This window comes from Oncorhynchus masou, unplaced genomic scaffold (assembly GCF_036934945.1).
Source record: "Oncorhynchus masou masou isolate Uvic2021 unplaced genomic scaffold, UVic_Omas_1.1 unplaced_scaffold_1189, whole genome shotgun sequence".
Taxonomy (NCBI): domain Eukaryota; kingdom Metazoa; phylum Chordata; class Actinopteri; order Salmoniformes; family Salmonidae; genus Oncorhynchus; species Oncorhynchus masou.
The window spans coordinates 23,623-47,058 of record NW_027001663.1 but is presented as its reverse complement, the minus strand read 5'-3'; the positions used below and the strand labels follow the sequence as shown (position 1 = coordinate 47,058).

At 43.5% G+C, this 23,436-nt stretch overlaps 3 non-coding genes across 3 annotated transcripts; 2 read left to right on the top strand and 1 right to left on the bottom strand.

Moving 5' to 3' along the window:
* Positions 1-18,292: 18,292 nt before the first annotated feature.
* trnas-aga (transfer RNA serine (anticodon AGA)) lies at positions 18,293-18,374 on the bottom strand. Its single transcript has one exon. It is a non-coding gene; the product is annotated as a tRNA-Ser (tRNA).
* Positions 18,375-20,055: 1,681 nt separating this feature from the next.
* trnaa-ugc (transfer RNA alanine (anticodon UGC)) lies at positions 20,056-20,127 on the top strand. Its single transcript has one exon. It is a non-coding gene; the product is annotated as a tRNA-Ala (tRNA).
* A 382-nt stretch (positions 20,128-20,509) lies between these two features.
* trnat-ugu (transfer RNA threonine (anticodon UGU)) lies at positions 20,510-20,581 on the top strand. Its single transcript has one exon. It is a non-coding gene; the product is annotated as a tRNA-Thr (tRNA).
* The last annotated feature ends 2,855 nt before the right edge of the window (positions 20,582-23,436 follow it).

Sequence of the window (23,436 nt, the reverse complement as noted above, 5' to 3'; positions counted from 1 at the left end):
GATAGCTAAAAGGGTTAAGTTTATGTTTAGGGGAAGGGTAGCTGACATACTAAGTATTTGCAAAGTCAGTCAGTCCTGAGTTTAAAGACTTTAAATGTGTTTACTTTCAGCTTCCTGTTTCGAAGGGTTAAAAAGGTCAGATCTTTCCAAAACTTTATGTGTGTGATTAGTCAACCCTCGTGAACTGTAAATCAGTCATTTCTCCCATCAGATTTCCAAGAAAAACACACACACAGTGACAGTGTGGGGCTTACAGACAAACAGAGCCTGCAATAGTTACCTTCATTCGAAACAATCAAAGAACCATCAGACCTAGAGCTTTGAAACCTTAGAAACCTGTTCTAGAGCTGAAGTCGATAGTGCACAGTGAGTTGTGGCTCTAGAAGGTTCTCAGACTGAGAAACAGCCTCGTACATTTGCAATAACTTTAATTCATTTTGACAATCACGAAAATGATGACATTTTGCTGCTTTGTCTGAAGAGCACATTTGTAGTGCCCTTTAACAAGTTCAGAAAGGTGGATCTCGACCAACTGGTAGGAGGGCCGACACTATAGCACAGGACGAGGTAGTTAAGGCAATGTAATGCTAATTCAATGTGTTCTGCACTCGTGGGTTTGACTGCACACAACATTTCTTGTTTCCCTTGTACGAATATCGAAACGCTGCAGAAGTATGGATTGACTAAAGAGAAAAGCTGCACGGACAATGACAACATTGAAGATGGCAGCATTGTGATACAAAGCCATTCCTCCATAGAGACTTGAGCCTAAATCCAGTGCCTTAGACCACTCTGCCACGCTACCCAGCCCCTTCCTCAAAGTCACACTTTCTCATCTGTTACCTAGGCTTGCTAAGCTCCCATTAATTTCAACCTCTTCTTTTTTCCCTTTTCATTTCATTGCTTATATCATGTTGCTTTTTCTTCCTGTGTCAACAGATCATTTGTTTTTGCTGCTATGTCTGAAGAGCATATTTGTAGAGCACTTTAACAAGCTCAGAATAGTGGACCTCGGCCAGCTGGTGGGAGGGGCCACCGCAAAAGCACAGGACAGAGTAGTTAAGGCAATGTAGTGCTAATTCAATGTGTTCTGCACTCGTGGGGTCGACTACACACAACATTTCTTATTTCCCTTGTAAGAATATCGAAACGATGCAGAAGTATATCAGTATATCAGTATATCAGCTGATGTACGAAGGGCTATATGAATATATTTGATTTGATTTGAGAAGTATGGATTGACTAAAGAGATACTCACACTGAAGCCTTGCACGAACAATGACAACATCAAAGATGGCAGCATTGTGATACAAAGCCATTCCTCAAGAGAGACTTGAGCCTAAATCCAGTGCCTTGAACCACTCTGCCATGCTACCCAGCTACTTCCTCAAATACATTCAAATTTCCAAAGGAAGGCATTTATGACAAAATTAATTCTGTTACAAATATGGTAATTTTTGTGTGTCAAAGAGCACTGTTTCCATCCAGGATGAAACCGGGGAACGTTTGCGTGTTAAGAGTATGTCATAACCACTACACTACAGAAACTGCTGCTAGAACTATCAGCAAGGAGTAAACCGAATTTTATAGATATTCATTGCATGAATTAAAATGTCTAAAATAACCAATTTATGAAAGGAAATCTCTATTACAACTACGGTAATTATTGCATGCGACAAAGTGCACTGTTTTCACCCAGGGACGTTTCGCGTTAAGCGTACATGATAACCACTGTACTACAGAAACTGCTGCTTGAATTGTCAGCAAGGAGTACAATGAATTTTACAGATTTTCATTGCATGAATTCAAATTTCTAAAATAAGGCATTTATGAGAAAAAAATCTATTACAACTATGGTAATTTTTTGTTGTGAGTAAAAGTACTGCCCGGTTTCAAACCGGGGACCTTTCGCGTGTGAAGCTAATGTGATAAACACTACACTACAGAAACTGCTGCAAGAACTATCAGCAAGCAGTAAACTGAATTTTACAGATATTCATTGCATGACTTCAAATTTCCAAAGTAAGGCATTTATGACAAAAATAATTATCCTTTACAATTATGGAAATTATTGCATGAGTCAATGAGCGCTGTTTCCACCCAGGATGAAACCGGGGAACGTTTGTGTGTTAAGCGTACATGATAACCACTACACTACAGAAACTGCTGCAAGAACTGTCAGCAAGCAGTAAACTGATTTTACAGATATTCATTGCATGACTTCGAATTTCCAGAGTAAGGCATTTATGACAAAAATAATTCTCTGTTACAATTATAGAAATTATTGCATGTGTTAATGAGCGTTGTTTCCACACAGGATGAAACCGGGGAACGTTCACGTGTTAAGCGTACGTGATAACCACTGAACTACAGAAAAATAGTTCTAAAAATAGTTCATTCTAAAATGAGGCATTTATGAAAATTAATTCTCTATAACATCCACAGTAATTATTGCATGTGACAATGAGCACTGTTTCCGCCCTTTTTCGAAACGGGGTCCTTTCGCGTGTTAATTAAGAGAACGTGATAACCACTACACGACAGAAACTGCTGCAAGAACTGTCATCAAGGAGTAAACCGAATTTTACAGATATTCATTGCATAAATTCGAATTCCCAAAGTAAGGTATTTATGACAAAAATAATTCTCTGTTACAATTATGGAAATTATTGCATGAGTCAAAGAGCACTGTTTCCACCCAGGAATAAACCGGGAACTTTTGCGTGTTAAGCGTACATGATAACCACTGTACTACAGAAACTGCTGCTTGAATTGTCAGCAAGGAGTACAATGAATTTTACAGATTCGAATTCCCAAAGTAATTCAAATTTCTAAAATAAGGCATTTATGAAAAAAATCTCTATTACAACTATGGTAATTTTTGCTTGTGAGTGAAAGCACATTTTCTGCCCGGTTTCAAACCGGGGTCCTTTCGCGTGTTAAAGTGGTCCTATAGAGAATCTCCACTGTGGAGCTTTGCAGCTCCTTCAGGGTTATCTTTGGTCTCTTTGTTGCCTCTCTGATTAATGCCCTCCTTGTCTGGTCTGTGATTTTTAGTTGGTGGCCCTCTCTTGGCAGGTTTGTTGTGGTGCCATATTCTTTCCATTTTTTAATAAAGAATTTAATGGTCCTCCCTGGGATGTTCAAAGTTTCTAATATTTTTTTGTAAAGCCACCCTGATCTGTACTTCTCCACAACTTTGTCCCTGAACGGTTTGGAGAGCTCCTTGGTCTTCATGGTGTCGCTTGCTTGGTGGTGTCGCTTGCTTGGTGGTGTCGCTTGCTTGGTGGTGCCCCTTGCTTGGTGGTGTCGCTTGCTTGGTGGTGTCGCTTGCTTGGTGGTGCCCCATGCTTGGTGGTGCCCCATGCTTAGTGGTGCCCCTTGCTTGGTGGTGTCGCTTGCTTGGTGGTGTCGCTTGCTTGGTGGTGCCCCTTGCTTGGTGGTGCCCCTTGCTTGGTGGTGCCCCTTGCTTGGTGGTGCCCCATGCTTGGTGGTGCCCCATGCTTGCTTGGTGGTGCCCCTTGCTTGGTGGTGTCGCTTGCTTGGTGGTGCCCCTTGCTTGGTGGTGCCCCATGCTTAGTGGTTTTGCAGACACTGGAGCCTTTCTGAACAGCTGTATATATACAGAGATCATGTGACAGATCACGTGACACTTAGATTGCACACAGGTGGACTTTTTAAGAACAAATTATGTGACTTCTGAAGGTAATTGTTTGCACCAGATCGTATTTAGGGGCTTCATAGCAAAGGTGGTGAATACATACAGTATGCATCTACCACTTTTCATTTTTTTTTTTTTTTTTTTTTTTTAAACAAGTTACCTTTTTCATTTCAATTCACCAATTTTGACTATTTTCTGTATGTCCATGACATGAAATCCAAATAAAAATCAATTTCAATGACAGGTTGTAATGCAACAAAATAGGAAAACTGCCAATGGGGATGAATACTTTTGCAAGGCACTTTTGCCTTTTACAAGGCACTGTATGAGGAAATTATAGTCCTAAAGCTTTCCAGTTTGACTAACTCACCCAATGATGCGCAGCTCCAGCGATGTGCTCCTGCTCGAATCTCTCAATGCTGTTCGGTCTATGCGTTTATTTGGAAGTTGATAACATGGTAGCCTAAAGACAGATTAGTCTTCTCTTCTCAGCGGGATTCATTTGCTTTCCAACCTGTGTTTTCCAGCGACTGTAGTTAAATTATAGGCCTACTCCCGGTGTAGTATTCTGAGTTATTTCATTTATTTCTGAACAGACAGCAGTCATTCTATGACTTTGGAAAATGTATTTGAATTTATCAGGGGTGCTGTGGAATCTTCAGCAACCTTCCTGTGGCTATGAGCCTTTAAGGAAATGTATTATGAAGTGCAATGCTGGAGAGATGAGAGTTGCAGGCGCATGTCTATCAGAGTAGAGAGAGGGAGAAAGATAATACAAAAGTGCATCTCATTCTAGTTCTGTGAAATATACAGGCGTGCTTCTCTCACCACAGCAATAGCCACGTGTTGGTCTATATGGGCTACATACAATGTTGTGCAAACCATACACCTGGAACAGCCCATCACAAATCAATGTTAAAATATCATGCACTGAAATTACGTTTTTTTAGGGGGCAGCCAGGAGAACTGCAGAGGAGTCGTCTTGAATTAACTCTGATTGCTTTATTCAAATTTTTACATTGCAAACAGTTAATTTTTTGGTGTTGATTGGCTCAAATTAGGCATTGTACTTTGCTGTATATTATTTCAAATATTGGACAAAGAGAAGCCAAGGTAAAAAGTATGGAGTTGAAAGTTTTTCAGAGATTTTATTTTACTCACCTTAGGTTACATAGAATTCGTTTTTCACAAGATGATGTGTGTTAGCAATGTAAGGGAGAAACAGGAATTGTCCTACATGCACTGTGGGAATGACCAGTAGTGCAATCCCTATGGAAAGCAAAGCCTTACATTGCATGGAGGACGGCCTTGGAGTTCCGATATCTAGTTATTCCAGACCAGGATTTCCCAAACTCGGTTCTGTATTCCACTTTGTGACATTGTAATAGTATTTTTAGTGGAATTTCACAGTTTTCACCCAAATTAAGAGATACAACAACAGAGACAAGGCACACAGAACAAAAACAAATCACCATCATTGCCTCTCTCAATGCATACATTTTAAACCAACTTACAAACAGAAATTAAACAAAAAAGCTCAGTTTAAACCAAGAGGTTAGGTTCCACACTTGGAATGTACAGTGTAGTTCTAAAATACATAGATCCCCGCCATTCTAAGTGAATCCTTGCAGCATAATAGCTGATACATTAGGTTCTAGGTAATTTAGATAAGGTTCCCATACTTTGTAGAACTGGTCTGTTTTAGAATGCAATGTACATGTCAGATATTCCAGGGGCACCCATTCAAATAGTATCTTATGCCAATCGTTAATAGAAGGGACCTTATCACTAATCCACTGTAAAAGGATGTTTTTCCTCGCTGCGAAGGTAAGGATGTTGTAAAGCCTCCTTTTACCCACAGAAGTAACATGCTTACTAGGGAGACCTAACAATAAAGAAACTGGGTCCAGCTCTAGATCAACCCCTAGGATCTTTTCAATTTCTTGCAGAACACCAGACCAGTATCTTTGTATTTTGGTACATGACCATAAACAATGTGTTAGGGTGCCTGTATCAGTTTTGCATTTAAGACACTGAGGGGAAGAGGAAGTGGGGCTAAAAGCATGTCTGCGATTTGGGGATATATGCAATCTGTGTATTATTCTTAATTGGATTGCTCTAGTACGGTTACATATAGATATTGTTTTTGCATATCTCCAAATGTCCTCCCACGTCTCTTCGTCAATAGTAACAGACAATTCTTTCTCCCACACTTGTTTCACCCTCTGTGTGTTGACAGCAGAAAATGAGCTTAAAGTATCATAGAACAGACTTACAGACATTTTCCTTTGTGGGAGAAAAAGCATTTTTTCAATGACAGACATATCAGGGTTACCAATTAAGGTGGGGCTCTTCAGAATATAATGTCTTACTTGTAGGAAGCGGAAAAAGTCCTGCTTTGGGAGTCGATATTTCTTGACCATCTGCTCAAATGACAACAAAATCTTATCAGCAAATAACTCATTTAGCCTGCGTATGCCCTTATTAAGCCATAAGTTAAAACCAGCATCCAGCAATCCTGGACTGAAATCTGGGTTATTAAGAATTGGGGTAAGAGCAGAGGTTAGTTTGGACCTTCCCAGGAAGCGTTGAACTGACCTCCATACTTTGAGTGTGTTAAGTGTAACGGGATTATTGCAGTGATCTTTTACAGACTTGAAACTTCTGAAGAATAAAAGATCCTGTAAGGGGTATTTTGAAAGAGAAGTCTCAATGTCTAACCAAATAGAGGAATCATCATTTGTGATCCAGTCAGAAATATAACAAAGGTGGGCACACCATTGATAGAACCTGATATTGGGCAGGTCCAAGCCGCCCATAGAACTTGGCAGCTGCAATATTGCCATCTTAAGTCTTGGCTTGCGTTTACTCCATATAAAGGAACTTAGCCATCCATTTACATCCTTTATTACTGTATTGGAGAGTAATACTGGGATCATTTGGATTGGGTAAAGTAGCCTAGGTAAGATGTTCATTTTCAAAAGGGATATTCTACCCAACCAAGAAACCGGGAGAGAGTTCCAGCGCTCCAGATCCTGTCTTATTGTATCAAACAAGGGAACAAAATTGGCTTTGTACATTAGCTGGAATTTTGGAGTTACAAATATCCCCAGATACATGAAACCTGAGGGAGACCATTTAAAAGGGAAGGGGGGAGAAGTATTAGGTACCGAGTGTAGGCTACCAAGTGGCATAGCCTCTGACTTAGTAAGGTAAATCTTATAGCCTGAGAATTCGCTGAATAATTCAATAATATTAATAAGAGATGTAATTGAAGTCTCGGGACTAGAGATGAATATCAGGACATCATCAGCATACAAGCTTATTTTATGGCGAACATCACCAATGAGCAGCCCCTGTATAGCAGGCGTTACCCTGATGGCCTCGGCAAGTGGTTCCATAACGAGTGCAAAGAGGAGGGGGGATAAAGGACAGCCCTGTCTGGTACCTCTGTGTATAGAGAAGCTATTTGACCTTAGCCCATTTGTAAGGACAGCAGCCTGAGGGTCATCATATAAAACTTTCACCCATTTTATAAAGTTGTCCCCCAGACCAAATTTATTTAGAGCAAATAATAGGTAAGACCACTCCACACGATCAAATGCTTTCTCAGCATCTAGGGAGAGCACAAGACCATCCACAGCACTTTGTTGGTAGGCTTGAATTACATTAAGAAGCCGCCTAACATTGTTGCATGACTTACGGCCCCTAATGAAGCCAGCTTGGTCTCCTTTCACAATTAGTGGCAGTAAGTCCTCTAATCTTGTGGCTAGGATTTTAGAAAGCAATTAAAAAAAGGGTTTTTATAATAAATACATTTTATTGATTGATTGATAAAGGTACATCAAGGAGTACCATGGCCATGAAGTGTCACTTATCAGAAAAAAAACTCTCCCTATGTTATTATTATTTGTTGGTTTGGCTTTATTTAAGTAGGAAACCAGTTAAAACCTTGTGACTAGGGGGCAGTATTTTCATTTTTGGAAAAATAATGTTCCCATAGTAAACGGGATATTTTGTCAGGACAAGATGCTAGAATATGCATATAATTGACAGCTTAGGATAGAAAACACTCTAAAGTTTCCAAAACTGTAAAAATATTGTCTATGAGTATAACAGAACTGATATTGCAGGCGAAAGCCTGAGAAAAATCCAATCCGGAAGTGACTCATCTTTTGAAAGCTCTGCGTTTCGATGCGTCCCTATTGAGCAGTGAATGGGCTATCAACCAGATTACATTTAAGTCATTTAGCATTTAAGTCATTTAGCAGACGCTCTTATCCAGAGCGACTTACAAATTGGTGAATTCACCTTCTGACATCCAGTGGAACAGCCACTTTACAATAGTGCATCTAAATCATTAAGGGGGGGGGTGGTGGTGAAGGATTACTTATCCTATCCTAGGTATTCCTTGAAGAGGTGGGGTTTCAGGTGTCTCCGGAAGGTGGTGATTGACTCCGCTGTCCTGGCGTCGTGAGGGAGTTTGTTCCACCATTGGGGGGCCAGAGCAGCGAACAGTTTTGACTGGGCTGAGCGGGAACTGTGCTTCCTCAATGGTAGGGAGGCGAGCAGGCCAGAGGTGGATGAACGCAGTGCCCTTGCTTGGGTGTAGGGCCTGATCAGAGCCTGGAGGTTGCGAGCTTCAACTGGAAGCCAGTGGAGAGAGCGGAGGAGCGGGGTGACGTGAGAGAACTTGGGAAGGTTGAACACCAGACGGGCTGCGGCGTTCTGGATGAGTTGTAGGGGTTTAATGGCACAGGCAGGGAGCCCAGCCAACAGCGAGTTGCAGTAATCCAGACGGGAGATGACAAGTGCCTGGATTAGGACCTGCGCCGCTTCCTGTGTGAGGCAGGGTCGTACTCTGCGGATGTTGTAGAGCATGAACCTACAGGAACGGGCCACCGCCATGATGTTGGTTGAGAACGACAGGGTGTTGTCCAGGATCACGCCAAGGTTCTTAGCGCTCTGGGAGGAGGACACAATGGAGTTGTCAACCGTGATGGCGAGATCATGGAACGGGCAGTCCTTCCCCGGGAGGAAGAGCAGCTCCGTCTTGCCGAGGTTCAGCTTGAGGTGGTGATCCGTCATCCACACTGATATGTCTGCCAGACATGCAGAGATGCGATTCGCCACCTGGTCATCAGAAGGGGGAAAGGAGAAGATTAATTGTGTGTCGTCTGCATAGCAATGATAGGAGAGACCATGTGAGGTTATGACAGAGCCAAGTGACTTGGTGTATAGCGAGAATAGGAGAGGGCCTAGAACAGAGCCCTGGGGGACACCAGTGGTGAGAGCGCGTGGCGAGGAGACAGATTCTCGCCACGCCACCTGGTAGGAGCGACCTGTCAGGTAGGACGCAATCCAAGCGTGGGCCGCGCCGGAGATGCCCAACTCGGAGAGGGTGGAGAGGAGGATCTGATGGTTCACAGTATCGAAGGCAGCCGATAGGTCTAGAAGGATGAGAGCAGAGGAGAGAGAGTTAGCTTTAGCAGTGCGGAGCGCCTCCGTGATGCAGAGAAGAGCAGTCTCAGTTGAATGACTAGTCTTGAAACCTGACTGATTTGGATCAAGAAGGTCATTCTGAGAGAGATAGCGGGAGAGCTGGCCAAGGACGGCACGTTCAAGAGTTTTGGAGAGAAAAGAAAGAAGGGATACTGGTCTGTAGTTGTTGACATCGGAGGGATCGAGTGTAGGTTTTTTCAGAAGGGGTGCAACTCTCGCTCTCTTGAAGACGGAAGGGACGTAGCCAGCGGTCAGGGATGAGTTGATGAGCGAGGTGAGGTAAGGGAGAAGGTCCCCGGAAATGGTCTGGAGAAGAGAGGAGGGGATAGGGTCGAGCGGGCAGGTTGTTGGGCGGCCGGCCGTCACAAGAAGCGAGATTTCATCTGGAGAGAGAGGGGAGAAAGAGGTCAGAGCACAGGGTAGGGCAGTGTGAGCAGAACCAGCGGTGTCGTTTGACTTAGCAAACGAGGATCGGATGTCGTCGACCTTCTTTTCAAAATGGTTGACGAAGTCATCTGCAGAGAGGGAGGAGGGGGGGGGAGGGGGAGGAGGATTCAGGAGGGAGGAGAAGGTGGCAAAGAGCTTCCTAGGGTTAGAGGCAGATGCTTGGAATTTAGAGTGGTAGAAAGTGGCTTTAGCAGCAGAGACAGAGGAGGAAAATGTAGAGAGGAGGGAGTGAAAGGATGCCAGGTCCGCAGGGAGGCGAGTTTTCCTCCATTTCCGCTCGGCTGCCCGGAGCTCTGTTCTGTGAGCTCGCAATGAGTCATCGAGCCACGGAGCGGGAGGGGAGGACCGAGCCGGCCTGGAGGATAGGGGACATAGAGAGTCAAAGGATGCAGAAAGGGAAGAGAGGAGGGTTGAGGAGGCAGAATCAGGAGAAAGGTTGGAGAAGGTATGAGCAGAGGGAAGAGATGATAGGATGGAAGAGGAAAGAGTAGCGGGGGAGAGAGAGCGAAGGTTGGGACGGCGCGATACCATCCGAGTAGGGGCAGTGTGGGAAGTGTTGGATGAGAGCGAGAGGGAAAAGGATACAAGGTAGTGGTCGGAGACTTGGAGGGGAGTTGCAGTGAGGTTAGTGGAAGAACAGCATCTAGTAAAGATGAGGTCGAGCGTATTGCCTGCCTTGTGAGTAGGGGGAAGGTGAGAGGGTGAGGTCAAAAGAGGAGAGGAGTGGAATGAAGGAGGCAGAGAGGAATGAGTCAAAGGTAGACGTGGGGAGGTTAAAGTCGCCCAGGACTGTGAGAGGTGAGCCGTCCTCAGGAAAGGAGCTTATCAAGGCATCAAGCTCATTGATGAACTCTCCGAGGGAACCTGGAGGGCGATAAATGATAAGAATGTTAAGCTTGAAAGGGCTGGTAACTGTGACAGCATGGAATTCAAAGGAGGCGATAGATAGATGGGTAAGGGGAGAGAGAGAATGACCACTTGGGAGAGATGAGGATCCCGGTGCCACCACCCCGCTGACCAGAAGCTCTCGGGGTGTGCGAGAACACGTGGGCGGACGAAGAGAGAGCAGTAGGAGTAGCAGTGTTATCTGTGGTGATCCATGTTTCCGTCAGTGCCAGGAAGTCGAGGGACTGGAGGGAGGCATAGGCTGAGATGAACTCTGCCTTGTTGGCCGCAGATCGGCAGTTCCAGAGGCTACCGGAGACCAGGAACTCCACGTGGGTCGTGCGCGCTGGGACCACCAGATTAGGGTGGCCGCGGCCACGCGGTGTGGAGCGTTTGTATGGTCTGTGCAGAGAGGAGAGAACAGGGATAGATAGACACATAGTTAACAGGGTACAGAAGAGGCTACGCTAATGCAAAGGAGATTGGAATGACAAGTGGACTACACGTCTCGATATGTTCAGAAAGTTAAGCTTACGTAGCAAGAATCTTATTGACTAAAATGATTGAAATGATACAGTACTGCTGGAGTAGGCTAGCTGGTAGTGGCTGCGATGTTGACACTACACTAATCAAGTCGTTCCGTCGAGTGTAATAGTTTCTACAGTGCTGCTATTCGGGGGCTAGCTGGCTAGCTAGCAGGTTGATTGCGTTACGTTAGTTTAAAAGAACGACAATAGCTGGCTAGCTAACCTAGAAAATCGCTCTAGGCTACACAATTGTCTTAGATACAAAGACGGCTATGTAGCTAGCTAGCTACGATCAAACAAAACAAACCGTTGTACTGTAATAGTTACTACAGTGCTGCTATTCGGGGGCTAGCTGGCTAGCTACGTTAAAAGAATGACAATAGCTGGCCAGCTAACCTAGAAAATCGCTCTAGGCTACACAATTGTCTTAGATACAAAGACGGCTATGTAGCTAGCTAGCTACGATCAAACAAAACAAACCGTTGTACTGTAATAGTTACTACAGTGCTGCTATTCGGGGGCTAGCTGGCTAGCTACGTTAGAAGAACGACAATAGCTGGCCAGCTAACCTAGAAAATCGCTCTAGACTACACAATTGTCTTAGATACAAAGACGGCTATGTAGCTGGCTAGCTACGATCAAACAAATCAAACCGTTGTACTGTAATGAAGTGAAATGAAAATGTGATACTACCTGTGGAGCGACGCGGAATGTTGACCGGGTAGTTGGAGTTCAATTCGGTAGAGGTTGGCTAGCTGTTGGCTAGCTAGCTAGCAGCATTTCCTACGTTAAGGACGACAAATAGCTGGCTAGCTAACCTCGGTAAATTAAGATAATCACTCTAAGTCTACACACTCTAAACTGCACAATTATCTTGGATACGAAGACAGCGAAGACAACTATGTAGCTAGCTGACACTACGCTAATCGAGTCGTTCAGTTGAGTGTAATAGTTTCTACAGTGCTAGTGGACAGTGGATGTTAGCTAGCTGCTTAGCTAGCTGCTGGGCAGATACGTTAGGACGACGAAATACGATAATTATGCAATTGTCGTTGATACAAAGACGGCTATGTAGCTGGCTAAGAAGAAATTGCTAAGATTAGACAAATCAAACCGTTGTACTATAACGAAATGTAATGAAAAGTTATACTACCTGCGGACCGAAGTGTAGATGCGACCGCTCGCTCCAACCTCGCTTCTCCGTATTCCCCAAGGTGTCTACAGCATTGTGACGTAGTTTTACGCATTTATGTTGAAGAATACCCGTAAGCGGCTATATTGCGCAAGTGGTCACCTGTTGGCTCTCAGTGATTCTCGCGTAAAATACAGAGGTAGCCATTATTCCAATCGGTCCTACTGAAAAACCAATTGTCCCGGTGGATATATTATCGAATAGATATTTGAAAAACACCTTGAGGATTGATTATAAACAACATTTGCCATGTTCCTGTCGATATTATGGAGCTAATTTTGAATATTTTTCGGCGTTTTCGTGACTGCAATTTCCGGACGATTTCTCAGCCAAACGTGAAGAACAAACGGAGCTATTTCGCATACAAAAATAATATTTTTGGAAAAAAGGAACATTGGCTATCTAACTGGGAGTCTTGTGAGTGAAAACATCCGAAGCTCATCAAAGGTAAACGATTTAACTTGATTGCTTTTCTGATTTCTGTGACCAAGTTACCTGCTGCTAGCTGGACAAAATGCTATGCTAGGCTATCGATAAACTTACACAAATGCTTGTCTAGCTTTGGCTGTAAAGCATATTTTGAAAATCTGAGATGACAGGGTGATTAACAAAAGGCTAAGCTGTGTCTTAATATATTTCACTTGTGATTTTCATGAATAGGAATATTTATGTCCGTTGCGTTATGCTAATTCGTGTCAGTTGATGATTACGTTCCCGGGATGGGGAGTTACTTGAGGTTTAAGAACAAATTCTTATGTACAATGACAGCCTACCCAAGCAACACTAGGCCAATTGTGCACAGTCCTATCGGACTCCCAATTATGGCCAGATGTGAATCAGACTGGTTTTGAACAAGTGACACCTTTTGCACTGAGATACAGTACCTTAGACCGCTGCGCCACTAGAGAGCCCAAACTTTAAACAACAAATATTTTACAGATTACTGTGTACACCTTATACTCCCTTACAATATCGCTCAAAAGTTTTAGAACACCGACTCATTTTTAAAAAATTTACCTTTATTTAACCAGGCAAGTCAGTTAAGAACAAATTCTTATTTTCAATGATGGCCTTGGAACAGTGGGTTAACTGCCTGTTCAGGGGCAGAATGACAGATTTGTACCTTGTCAGCTCGGGGGTTTGAACTCGCAACCTTCCGGTTACTAGTCCAACACCAGGTCAGGTAGGTTACTTAATAAATATAATCCGTTACTAGTTACCTGTCCAAATAGTAATCAGTAACGTAACTTTTATATTACCCGAACTCAGTAACGTAATCTGATTACATCCAGTTACTTTTAGATTACATTCACCTTTAGAGGCATTAGAACAAGACACGTATACATGTTCCCAATTTAACCACATCTATTGCAGGATAAATCAATGTTAAAGTTTACATAGCTGGCCATATATGGATGTTACGTTTTACTTTATGGGTTGGTTATGTCTCTTGAACGTGCCGTCCTTGGCCAGCTCTCCCGCTATCTCTCTCAGAATGACCTTCTTGATCCAAATCAGTCAGGTTTCAAGACTAGTCATTCAACTGAGACTGCTCTTCTCTGTATCACGGAGGCGCTCCGCACTGCGAAAGCTAACTCTCTCTCCTCTGCTCTCATCCTTCTAGACCTATCGGCTGCCTTCGATACTGTGAACCATCAGATCCTCCTCTCCACCCTCTCCGAGTTGGGCATCTCCGGCGCGGCCCACGCTTGGATTGCGTCCTACCTGACAGGTCGCTCCTACCAGGTGGCGTGGCGAGAATCTGTCTCCTCACCACGCGCTCTCACCACTGGTGTCCCCCAGGGCTCTGTTCTAGGCCCTCTCCTATTCTCGCTATACACCAAGTCACTTGGCTCTGTCATAACCTCACATGGTCTCTCCTATCATTGCTATGCAGACGACACACAATTAATCTTCTCCTTTCCCCCTTCTGATGACCAGGTGGCGAATCGCATCTCTGCATGTCTGGCAGACATATCAGTGTGGATGACGGATCACCACCTCAAGCTGAACCTCGGCAAGACGGAGCTGCTCTTCCTCCCGGGGAAGGACTGCCCGTTCCATGATCTCGCCATCACGGTTGACAACTCCATTGTGTCCTCCTCCCAGAGCGCTAAGAACCTTGGTGTGATCCTGGACAACACCATGTCGTTCTCAACTAACATCAAGGCGGTGGCCCGTTCCTGTAGGTTCATGCTCTACAACATCCGCAGAGTACGACCCTGCCTCACACAGGAAGCGGCGCAGGTCCTATCCAGGCACTTGTCATCTCCCGTCTGGATTACTGCAACTCGCTGTTGGCTGGGCTCCCTGCCTGTGCCATTAAACCCCTACAACTCATCCAGAACGCCGCAGCCCGTCTGGTGTTCAACCTTCCCAAGTTCTCTCACATCACCCCGCTCCTCCGCTCTCTCCACTGGCTTCCAGTTGAAGCTCGCATCCGCTACAAGACCATGGTGCTTGCCTACGGAGCTGTGAGGGGAACGGCACCGCAGTACCTCCAGGCTCTGATCAGGCCCTACACCCAAACAAGGGCACTGCGTTCATCCACCTCTGGCCTGCTCGCCTCCCTACCACTGAGGAAGTACAGTTCCCGCTCAGCCCAGTCAAAACTGTTCGCTGCTCTGGCCCCCCAATGGTGGAACAAACTCCCTCACGACGCCAGGACAGCGGAGTCAATCACCACCTTCCGGAGACACCTGAAACCCCACCTCTTTAAGGAATACCTAGGATAGGATAAAGTAATCCTTCTCACCCCCCCTTAAATGATTTAGATGCACTATTGTAAAGTGGCTGTTCCACTGGATGTCATAAGGTGAATTCACCAATTTGTAAGTCGCTCTGGATAAGAGCGTCTGCCAAATGACTTAAATGTAATGTAAATGTAACGCTCTAACCACTAGGCTACCCTGCCGCCCCATATGGAGTCATGTAGTAACCAAAAAGTGTTAAAGAAATGGAAATATATTTTATTTTGGAGATTCTTCAAATAGCCACCCTTTGCCTTAATGACAGCTTTGCTCACTCTTCACATTCTCTCAACCAGTTTCATGAGGTCGTCACCTGGAATGCATTTCAATTAACAGGTGTGTCTTTTTAAAGGTTGATAATTTGTGGAATTTATTTTCTTCTTAATGCGTTTGAGCCTATCAGTTGTGTTGTGACAAGGTAGGGGGGTATACAGAAGATAGCCGACCAAGTCCATATTATGGCAAGAACAGCTCAAATAAGCAAAGATAAACAACAGTCCCTCATTACTTGAAGACATGAAGGTCAGTCAATATGGAACATTTCCAGAACTTTGAAAGTTTCTTCAAGTGCAGTCGTAAAACTATCAAGAGCTATGAAGATATTGGCTCTCATGACGCCCGCCACAGGAATGGAAGACCCAGAGTTACCTCTGCTGCAGAGGATAAGTTCATTAGAGTTACCAGCCTCAGAAATTGCAGCACAAATAAATGTTTCACAGAATTCAAGTAACAGCCACATCTCAACATCAATTGTTCAGAGGAGACTGTGTGAATCAGGCCTTCATGGTCGAATTGCTGCACTGAATCCACTACGAAAGGACACCAATAAGAAGAAGATACTTGCTTGGGCCAAGAAACACGAGCAATGGACAATAGACTGTTGGAAATGTGTACTTTTGCCTGGAGTCCAAATTTGAGATTTTTGGTTCCAACCACCTTCTCTTTTGGGTGAACGGATGATCTTTGCATGTGTAAAGCATGGAAAATGAGGTGTTATGGTGTGGGGGTGCTTTTCTGGTGACACTGTCTGTGATTTATTTAGAATTCAAGGCACACTTAACCAGCATGGCTACCCCAGCATTCCTCAGCGATACGCCATCATTCTGGTTTGGGCTTAGTTGGACTACCATTTGTTTTTCAACAGGACAATGATCCAACACACCTCCAGACTGTATAAGGGCTATTTTATCAAGAAGGAGAGTGATGGAGTGTTGCATCAGATGACCTGGCCTCCACAATCCCCTGACCTCAACCAAATTGAGATGGTTTGGAATGAGTATGTGCGTCTGTTTGTGCCTTTCTGTGTCTCTTCACAGACTCCGCTGTTTCATAAGGTGTATTTTTAAGGCCTGTAGGACCTGCCTTGTTGATCGTGCTGTTAAGAAGGCAAAGCAGTGCTTTATTGTGGACAGACTTCTCCCAATGTTAGCTGCTGTTGCATCAATGTTTTGACCATGATAGTTTACAATCCAGGGTTACTCCAAGCAGTTTATTCTCCACAACTTGCTCAATTTCTACATTATTCTTTACAATATTTAGTTGAGGTTTAGGGTTTAGTGAATGATTTGTCCCAAGTACGACGCTTTTAGTTTTTGAAATATTTAGGACTAACTTATTTCTTGCCACCCATTATAGAACTCTTTGTTAAGTGCTGCAGTAATTTCACTCACTGTAGTAGCTGACATATATAGTGTTGAGTCATCCGCAAACACAGACACATTGGCAAAGCCAGTGGCATGTCATTAGTAAAGATTGGGATCGGGATTATATGTTGGAGAGGCTTCCATTAAAGAACACCCTCTGTGTTCTGTTAGACAGGTAACTCTTTATCCACATTATAGCAGGGGGTGTAAATCCATAACACATATGTTTTTCCAGCAGCATACTATGATCGATAATGTCAAAACAGCTACCACAATCTTTTCATCATCCATTTCTCTTTGCAAATCATCAGTCATTTGTGCCAGTGCCGTCCGTGCATGTTGAATGTCCTTCCCTATAAGCATGCTGAAAGTATGTTGTCAATTAGTTTACTGTAAAATAGCATTGTATCTGGTCAAACACATTTTTTTCCAAAAGTTGACTACGGGTTAGTAACAGGCTGATTGGTTGGCTATTTAAGCCATTAATGGGGGCTTTACTATTCTTGGGTAGCGGAATGACTTTTGCTTCCCTCCAAGCCTGAGGGCACACACTTGTCAGCTTATATTGAAGATATGGCAAATGGGAGTGGCAATATCATCACTATTATCCTCAATAATGTTCCATTCAATTTGTCATACCCAGGTGGCTTGTCATTGTTGATAGACAGCAATACGTTTTTTCACCTCTTCCATACTTCCATACTCACTTTTCAGAATTTCAAATGACAATGTTAGTCTTTCATAATTTGGTCAGTTATGCTTGGATGTGTATTGTAGGCATTTGTTTCTGGCATGTTGTGCCTACATTTGCAAATCTTGCCTTTGAAACAATCATTAAAGTAGTTGAATGTGAATGTGTTGGAGGGAAGGAAAGGTATTTTTGTGGTGGATGCCGAAAGAGACTAGAGGAGTGCAACTGTGGAGAGGTTTTGGCTGAAGAGGGGAGTCAGGAACTTTTCGAGGAAGCAGTTGTACCACCGCAAGGAGAAGAAGATGGAGGAGAGGACGTGGTGGAGGGTGGAGAGACTGAGAAAAGAAGAGGGGAGAAGATGGAACAGAAGACGAATGAAATAGGGAGCAGTATGGATTCAGAAATAAGAAGAGGGAGTATTCAGGAGGAGGGGAGGAGTGGGCTGGGTGGACGCACTGGGGACTCACAGGTTTTGAGGGGGGCCTCGGGCTATGTGGGTGCCTCGGAAGGAAGTGAAGTGGAGGGGAGTGGGACGCTGACAACGATACAGGAGACGCAAATGGATACAGGGAGCACAACAGGCACAGGAAAGAAGATTTTGAGTTGGTTGGATGAGATGGATTTAGAGTCAATTTCAGATTCAGAAGACATGGAAAAGATTGATAGAACAAGGGGAGACTACAGGAAGAGGAAAGCATCGGTGGAGGTGAAAAAGGACGGAAAAGGAAGAAACAGGTCGAGGATAATGAGAAAATATTTATTTTTATAATTTTTTGGAATGGTTATATTTATGTCAGTCAATGCAAATGGTTTAAGAACAATGGAAAAATTCTGATATTGGTTTAAGAACAATGAAGAATTCTGATATTTTATGCCTTCAAGAAACACATTGGGACAATATATGTATTTTAGAATTTTAAAAAAATATGGAGAGATATTATTTTTGTTAACCAAATGTCTAGAAATCCCCGGAGGGGTCAAGAAAATGCATTTTCGTTGTCGGCAGGATTCGAACCTGCGCAGGAAGATCCTAATGGATTTCTAGTCCATCGCCTTAACCACTCGGCCACGACAACAGGCTTGTTAGGAGTGAAAGGGCCACCAGGCATAGCCTACAGAAAGTAATAATTTTACAACTGAAAGAAAATGCAGTAACTCATTATAATGCAATGTTGCCCTCATTCATTTACATTTAAGTCATTTAGCAGACGCTCTTATCCAGAGCATTTGTTATTAAGTACAGCTGTTTTCTTATTTTCCTTGATCTTTGCTCAGCTCCAGAAGGTTTGCATTTGAGAGTTTTTATTATAAATTACTATTTCACTGTGTGAAGTTATTTCATCATCTTATTATTACTGCTAAGCAGCATGACTCCTGAGATACATTAAACAACTGCCAGAAGTGGGAATTGAAACCACGGGAGACTGCGACCTGAACGCAGCGCCTCAGACCGCTCGGCCATCCTGACTACAGCACAGTACCTGGGTATCGGGTTAAAGAGTATGGGGTAAAAGTAGAAATAGGCACAGCCTTCTAAAATCACCACAGAGACCAGTAAATTTATGCACGATACCGACTTGCACTTTCAATAGTCATTTGTTTTTATCAATGAAAAACTCCAGTCATTGATTTAACCTCAATATGGCATTCAATGGAAAAGAGTAGTAAATCGTCATTGAATGAACGCTAAACTGGCCTCAGAAAATGGCCATTATGATATAAATGATAAAATTCCTCAGATAAGACCGAAAAAGTGTCTGGAAATATCAGCAACCATCAGGGTAAGAGTGACAACAGGTCCACATGGGGGAAATCTTAACAAATGGCTTAATGGGTATTTTTAACGCAATCGTGTTATTATTTATTTTTAGGGTTTAACAAGGCAGCTCACCTGTGACTTGACATTAGATGCGGCGACTTCGATTACCCTGCAGACGATATTTTTGTTCTTCCCGCCAATACAATCCACTGACAACGACCGACGAGTTGTGCGTTCCGAGATGCTTTTTGTTATTTGCCTGTTTGTGGCCCGCCTGTGAAATTGGGCGAATCTTGTTGCCAACTTAGCGACTTAGTCGCTGTATTTAGCAAGTATTCAGACCCCTCTGAATACTTGCAGACATTTTTATTTTACTCACTTTTTGTCTCTTCCACAATGTTCCTCACTCCTACAGTGTCCATCACAATTACATGCACATGGACAATTATGCAAATTAGGCGATGACATCATTTAGCAACTTCTAGCGACTTTTAGGACAGCCAATAGCTACTTTCCTTACTGAGGTGTTGGCAACACCGCTAACTTTAAACATCGGCTATCTGAGCAGCTAACTGATCGCTGCAGCTGTACAAAGCCCATCTGTAAATAGCCCACCCAATCTACCTACCTCATCCCCATATTGTTTGAATATACTTTCTGCTTTTTGCACACCAGTATTTCTACTTGCACATCATCATCTGCTCATCTATCACTCCAGTGTTAATTTGCTAAATTGTAAATACTTTGCTACTATGGCCTATTTATTCCCTTACCTCCATTTGCACGCACTGTATATAGACTTTATTTTTTTTCTTCTATTGTGTTATTGACTGTACGCTTGTTTATTCCATCTGTAACTCTGTGTTGTTGTTTGTGTTACGCTGCTTTGCTTTATCTTGGCCAGGTCGCAGTTGAATATGAAAACTTGTTCTCAACTGGCTTATCTGGTTAATTATAGGTAAAATTAAAAAAAATAAGATTTTTTTCTTTCATAGAAAGGGGATGTAGCTCAGTGGTAGAGCGCATTCTTTGCATGTATGAGGTCCTGGGTTCAATCCCCAGCTTCTCCACTAAAATATTTTCAATGGCACATCTCCTACTTTCCAGTATGTTGAAATTCTCAACAGGAAACAGAGATGTGCTAAATAATTTGCTCTTGTAATCTGAAGAACATGTGTTCAATCCCTGTTCTTACATTTATGGAACAGAAGTGGCATGGTTGCCAACTTGTATTGCATCATTTTCAAAAACCGAAGTTCATGGGTTAATGACTGTCCATACTTGCTTGTATGTTCTCCACTGAGTATTTCTGTGCCAAATTCACATTACTCAACTTCTACTTTCCAGAATGTTGAAATTCTCACAGGAAACAGAGATGTTATTTGTGTGCCAAATTCACATTACACAACTACTACTTTCCAGAATGTTGATAAATATATTCCAGCATGGAGTGGCATGGTGGCCAAGCGGTAAGGCGTCGGTCTTGTAAACCGAAGATCATGGGGTCAAATCCCATCTGTGCCTTACTGAAAGATAGCTGGTACCATGGGATGGTTCTTTCACTGGATGACTTTGAAGAAAAAATAGTTTTCTCAAAATGGCAAACCTGCTAATTATATCGTAAGGGGATGTGCCTCTACGGTAGAGCTAATACTTGAAATGCATGCGCTCTGAAGTTAATCCCCAAATTCTCTGATGAGTATATTTAGTTGTGAAATTAGCTTTTGCACAACTCTACTTTCCAGAATGTAGACATTTTAAGAAGGAAATAGATGTGCAAAGTCATCTGTTTTTGTAAACTGAAGCACATGGGTTCAATCCTGGGTTCAAGCCTTGCTTGACGTTTATGGAAGCTAGATAATATTATGGAAATGTACTTTCATTAGAACAGTGTAAAGAAAGGGTCAATTGTATTGATATGGCCACTACGACCTGTATGCTCTAGTCGGCTGGCCCTCGCTACATATTCATCGCCAGACCCACTTGTTCCAGGTCATCTTTTTAGTCTATGCAGGGTAAAGCTCCACCTTATCTCAGCTCACTGGTCACGATAACAACACCCACCACTCGAAACAATAAATACTGGTGTATTTGCTACGTTTCCGTTTTTTTGGACAATAATGTGATGAGACAACAAATAAATAAGTAAACAACAGCCGACACCAATGATGAGCAATACATAACATTGTAAATAAGAATGTGTTCTTAACTGACTTGCCTAGTTAAATAAGGTTAAATCGGGGGATCACGTGACCCTTGAACGAGATGGCCCCATGAACTAAGAGCTCCGCACAAGTAGTTTCCAATTCCTAATCTTACCTCCACCCCAAGTTCAAACTCATTTAGCTTTAGTAAGAAAAAGTCATGGCGGCTAAAAAGGCGACACTTCAGGTGACATTTTTACCCGGACTCGAGCATTAGCGACGGAAAAAGCCTCCAAGAAGAAGCTAGCTTCAGAAAAGACTAGCGCCATTAGCCAGGAGCAAGAGGACCCGCTCCCCCGAGGTACAACGAATGCCAACCTCGCACTCTGTCGAAGACATCCTTTCTGAGTTGAGATCCCAACGTACAGAACACCAAATTAGATGCCATTAACTCTCAGCTCAGCGTGATCGGGGGCAAGGTGACAATCCTGGAAAACGCTTTGCCTGACATCAACAACAAGATAACCATAAACGCGGGGTGCCTGGACGAGGCAGAGGGGCGAATCCTATCCATGGAAAACTTATTGACAGATGCCATGGAAACAATATCATATGCTAAAAAGAAATTTGAAAAACAGGGGGCGAAGGAATAATTGTGTTCTATTCAATCTGGGCGAAAAAGAAGAGGGAAACATGCCACTGATCCGCTACCTGCAAGACAAACTTCCAGAATGGCTCCACCTGTCCGCCTATAGAACGAGAGAGAGAGAGAGAGAGAGAGAGAGAGAGAGAGAGAGAGAGAGAGAGAGAGAGAGAGAGAGAGAGAGAGAGCTCACCGAGCACTGAGGCCCCCACCAGCAGCCAGACAACCACCGTGCCCAATCACCATATGTTTCCTGAGATTCACCGACATGGAACGAGTCCTACAGGCGGCAAAAAACAACACCATCACAGTGGGAAACGCCAAACTCGCTTTACACCAGGACCTGTCAGCTAGAATACGCCGAAAGCGCCGAGAGTTTGACGAAGTGAAGAAATACTCAATTGACAGAGGCATCTTCAGGGGATTCAAATACCCAAACGAGCTCAGGATTCTTCACCAAGGAGTCTTGCGACACTTCAAAACTCCCGAAGAGGCAAAACGTTTTTTTGAAAGACAATCCTGGTCAATGAGAAATGGACCAATGACTAAATGCGGTTAATGCCATTACTAAAGGAGGTAAGACAACATATAGCCGATATCCAAAGACCCACCCCCTATATGTCATTATAGCCATCCAATTTATATTTATTTTCCTTTAACTGAGAGGGATGGGCTCTATAGCCTAACCTAGGCCTACTAATGTTTCAGCCTACTTTTATTTCCCTGTTTTTTTTGTTGCTATTATTACTTGGGGTTCCCTATGTCCCTTGGGGGAGGTATATGTAGGCTGGGCTATTGATTTTATATTTCTCCACTCTTTTAGCGTGGTCTGGACAAGGGCAACTGTGTCATTTACTCAATGCGGGGTGGAGAGGATGAGGCATTTCTTTGGTGGGGAGAGGGAGACGTTGTGCGTTGCTAACTGTTCCTGGTTTTTGTTTTATTCGGAACACAGAATTGAGACTGAGCGGGGGGGTTATTGATCCAACGGGATGTGTCGAGGGCTGGAAAAACCTTGGATCATTGCTATTCCAACTTCCGCGACGCATATAAGGCCCTGCCCCGCCCTCCTTTCGGAAAAGCTGACCACGACTCCATTTTGCTGATCCCTGCCTACAGACAGAAACTAAAACAAGAAGCTCCCGCGCTGAGGTCTGTTCAACGCTGGTCCGACCAATCTGATTCCACAATCCAAGACTGCTTCCATCACGTGGACTGGGATATGTTCCGTATTGCGTCAGACGACAACATTGACGAATATGCTGATTCGGTGTGCGAGTTCATTAGAACGTGCGTTGAAGATGTCGTTCCCATAGCAACGATTAAAACATTCCCAAACCAGAAACCGTGGATTGATGGCAGCATTCACGTGAAACTGAAAGCGCGAACCACTGCTTTTAATCAGGGCAAGGTGACTGGAAACATGACTGAATACAAACAGTGTAACTATTCCCTCCGCAAGGCAATCAAACAAGCTAAGCGTCAGTATAGAGACAAAGTAGAATCTCAATTCAACGGCTCAGACACAAGAGGTATGTGGCAGGGTCTACAGTCAATCACGGATTACAAAAAGAAAACCAGCACCGTCACGG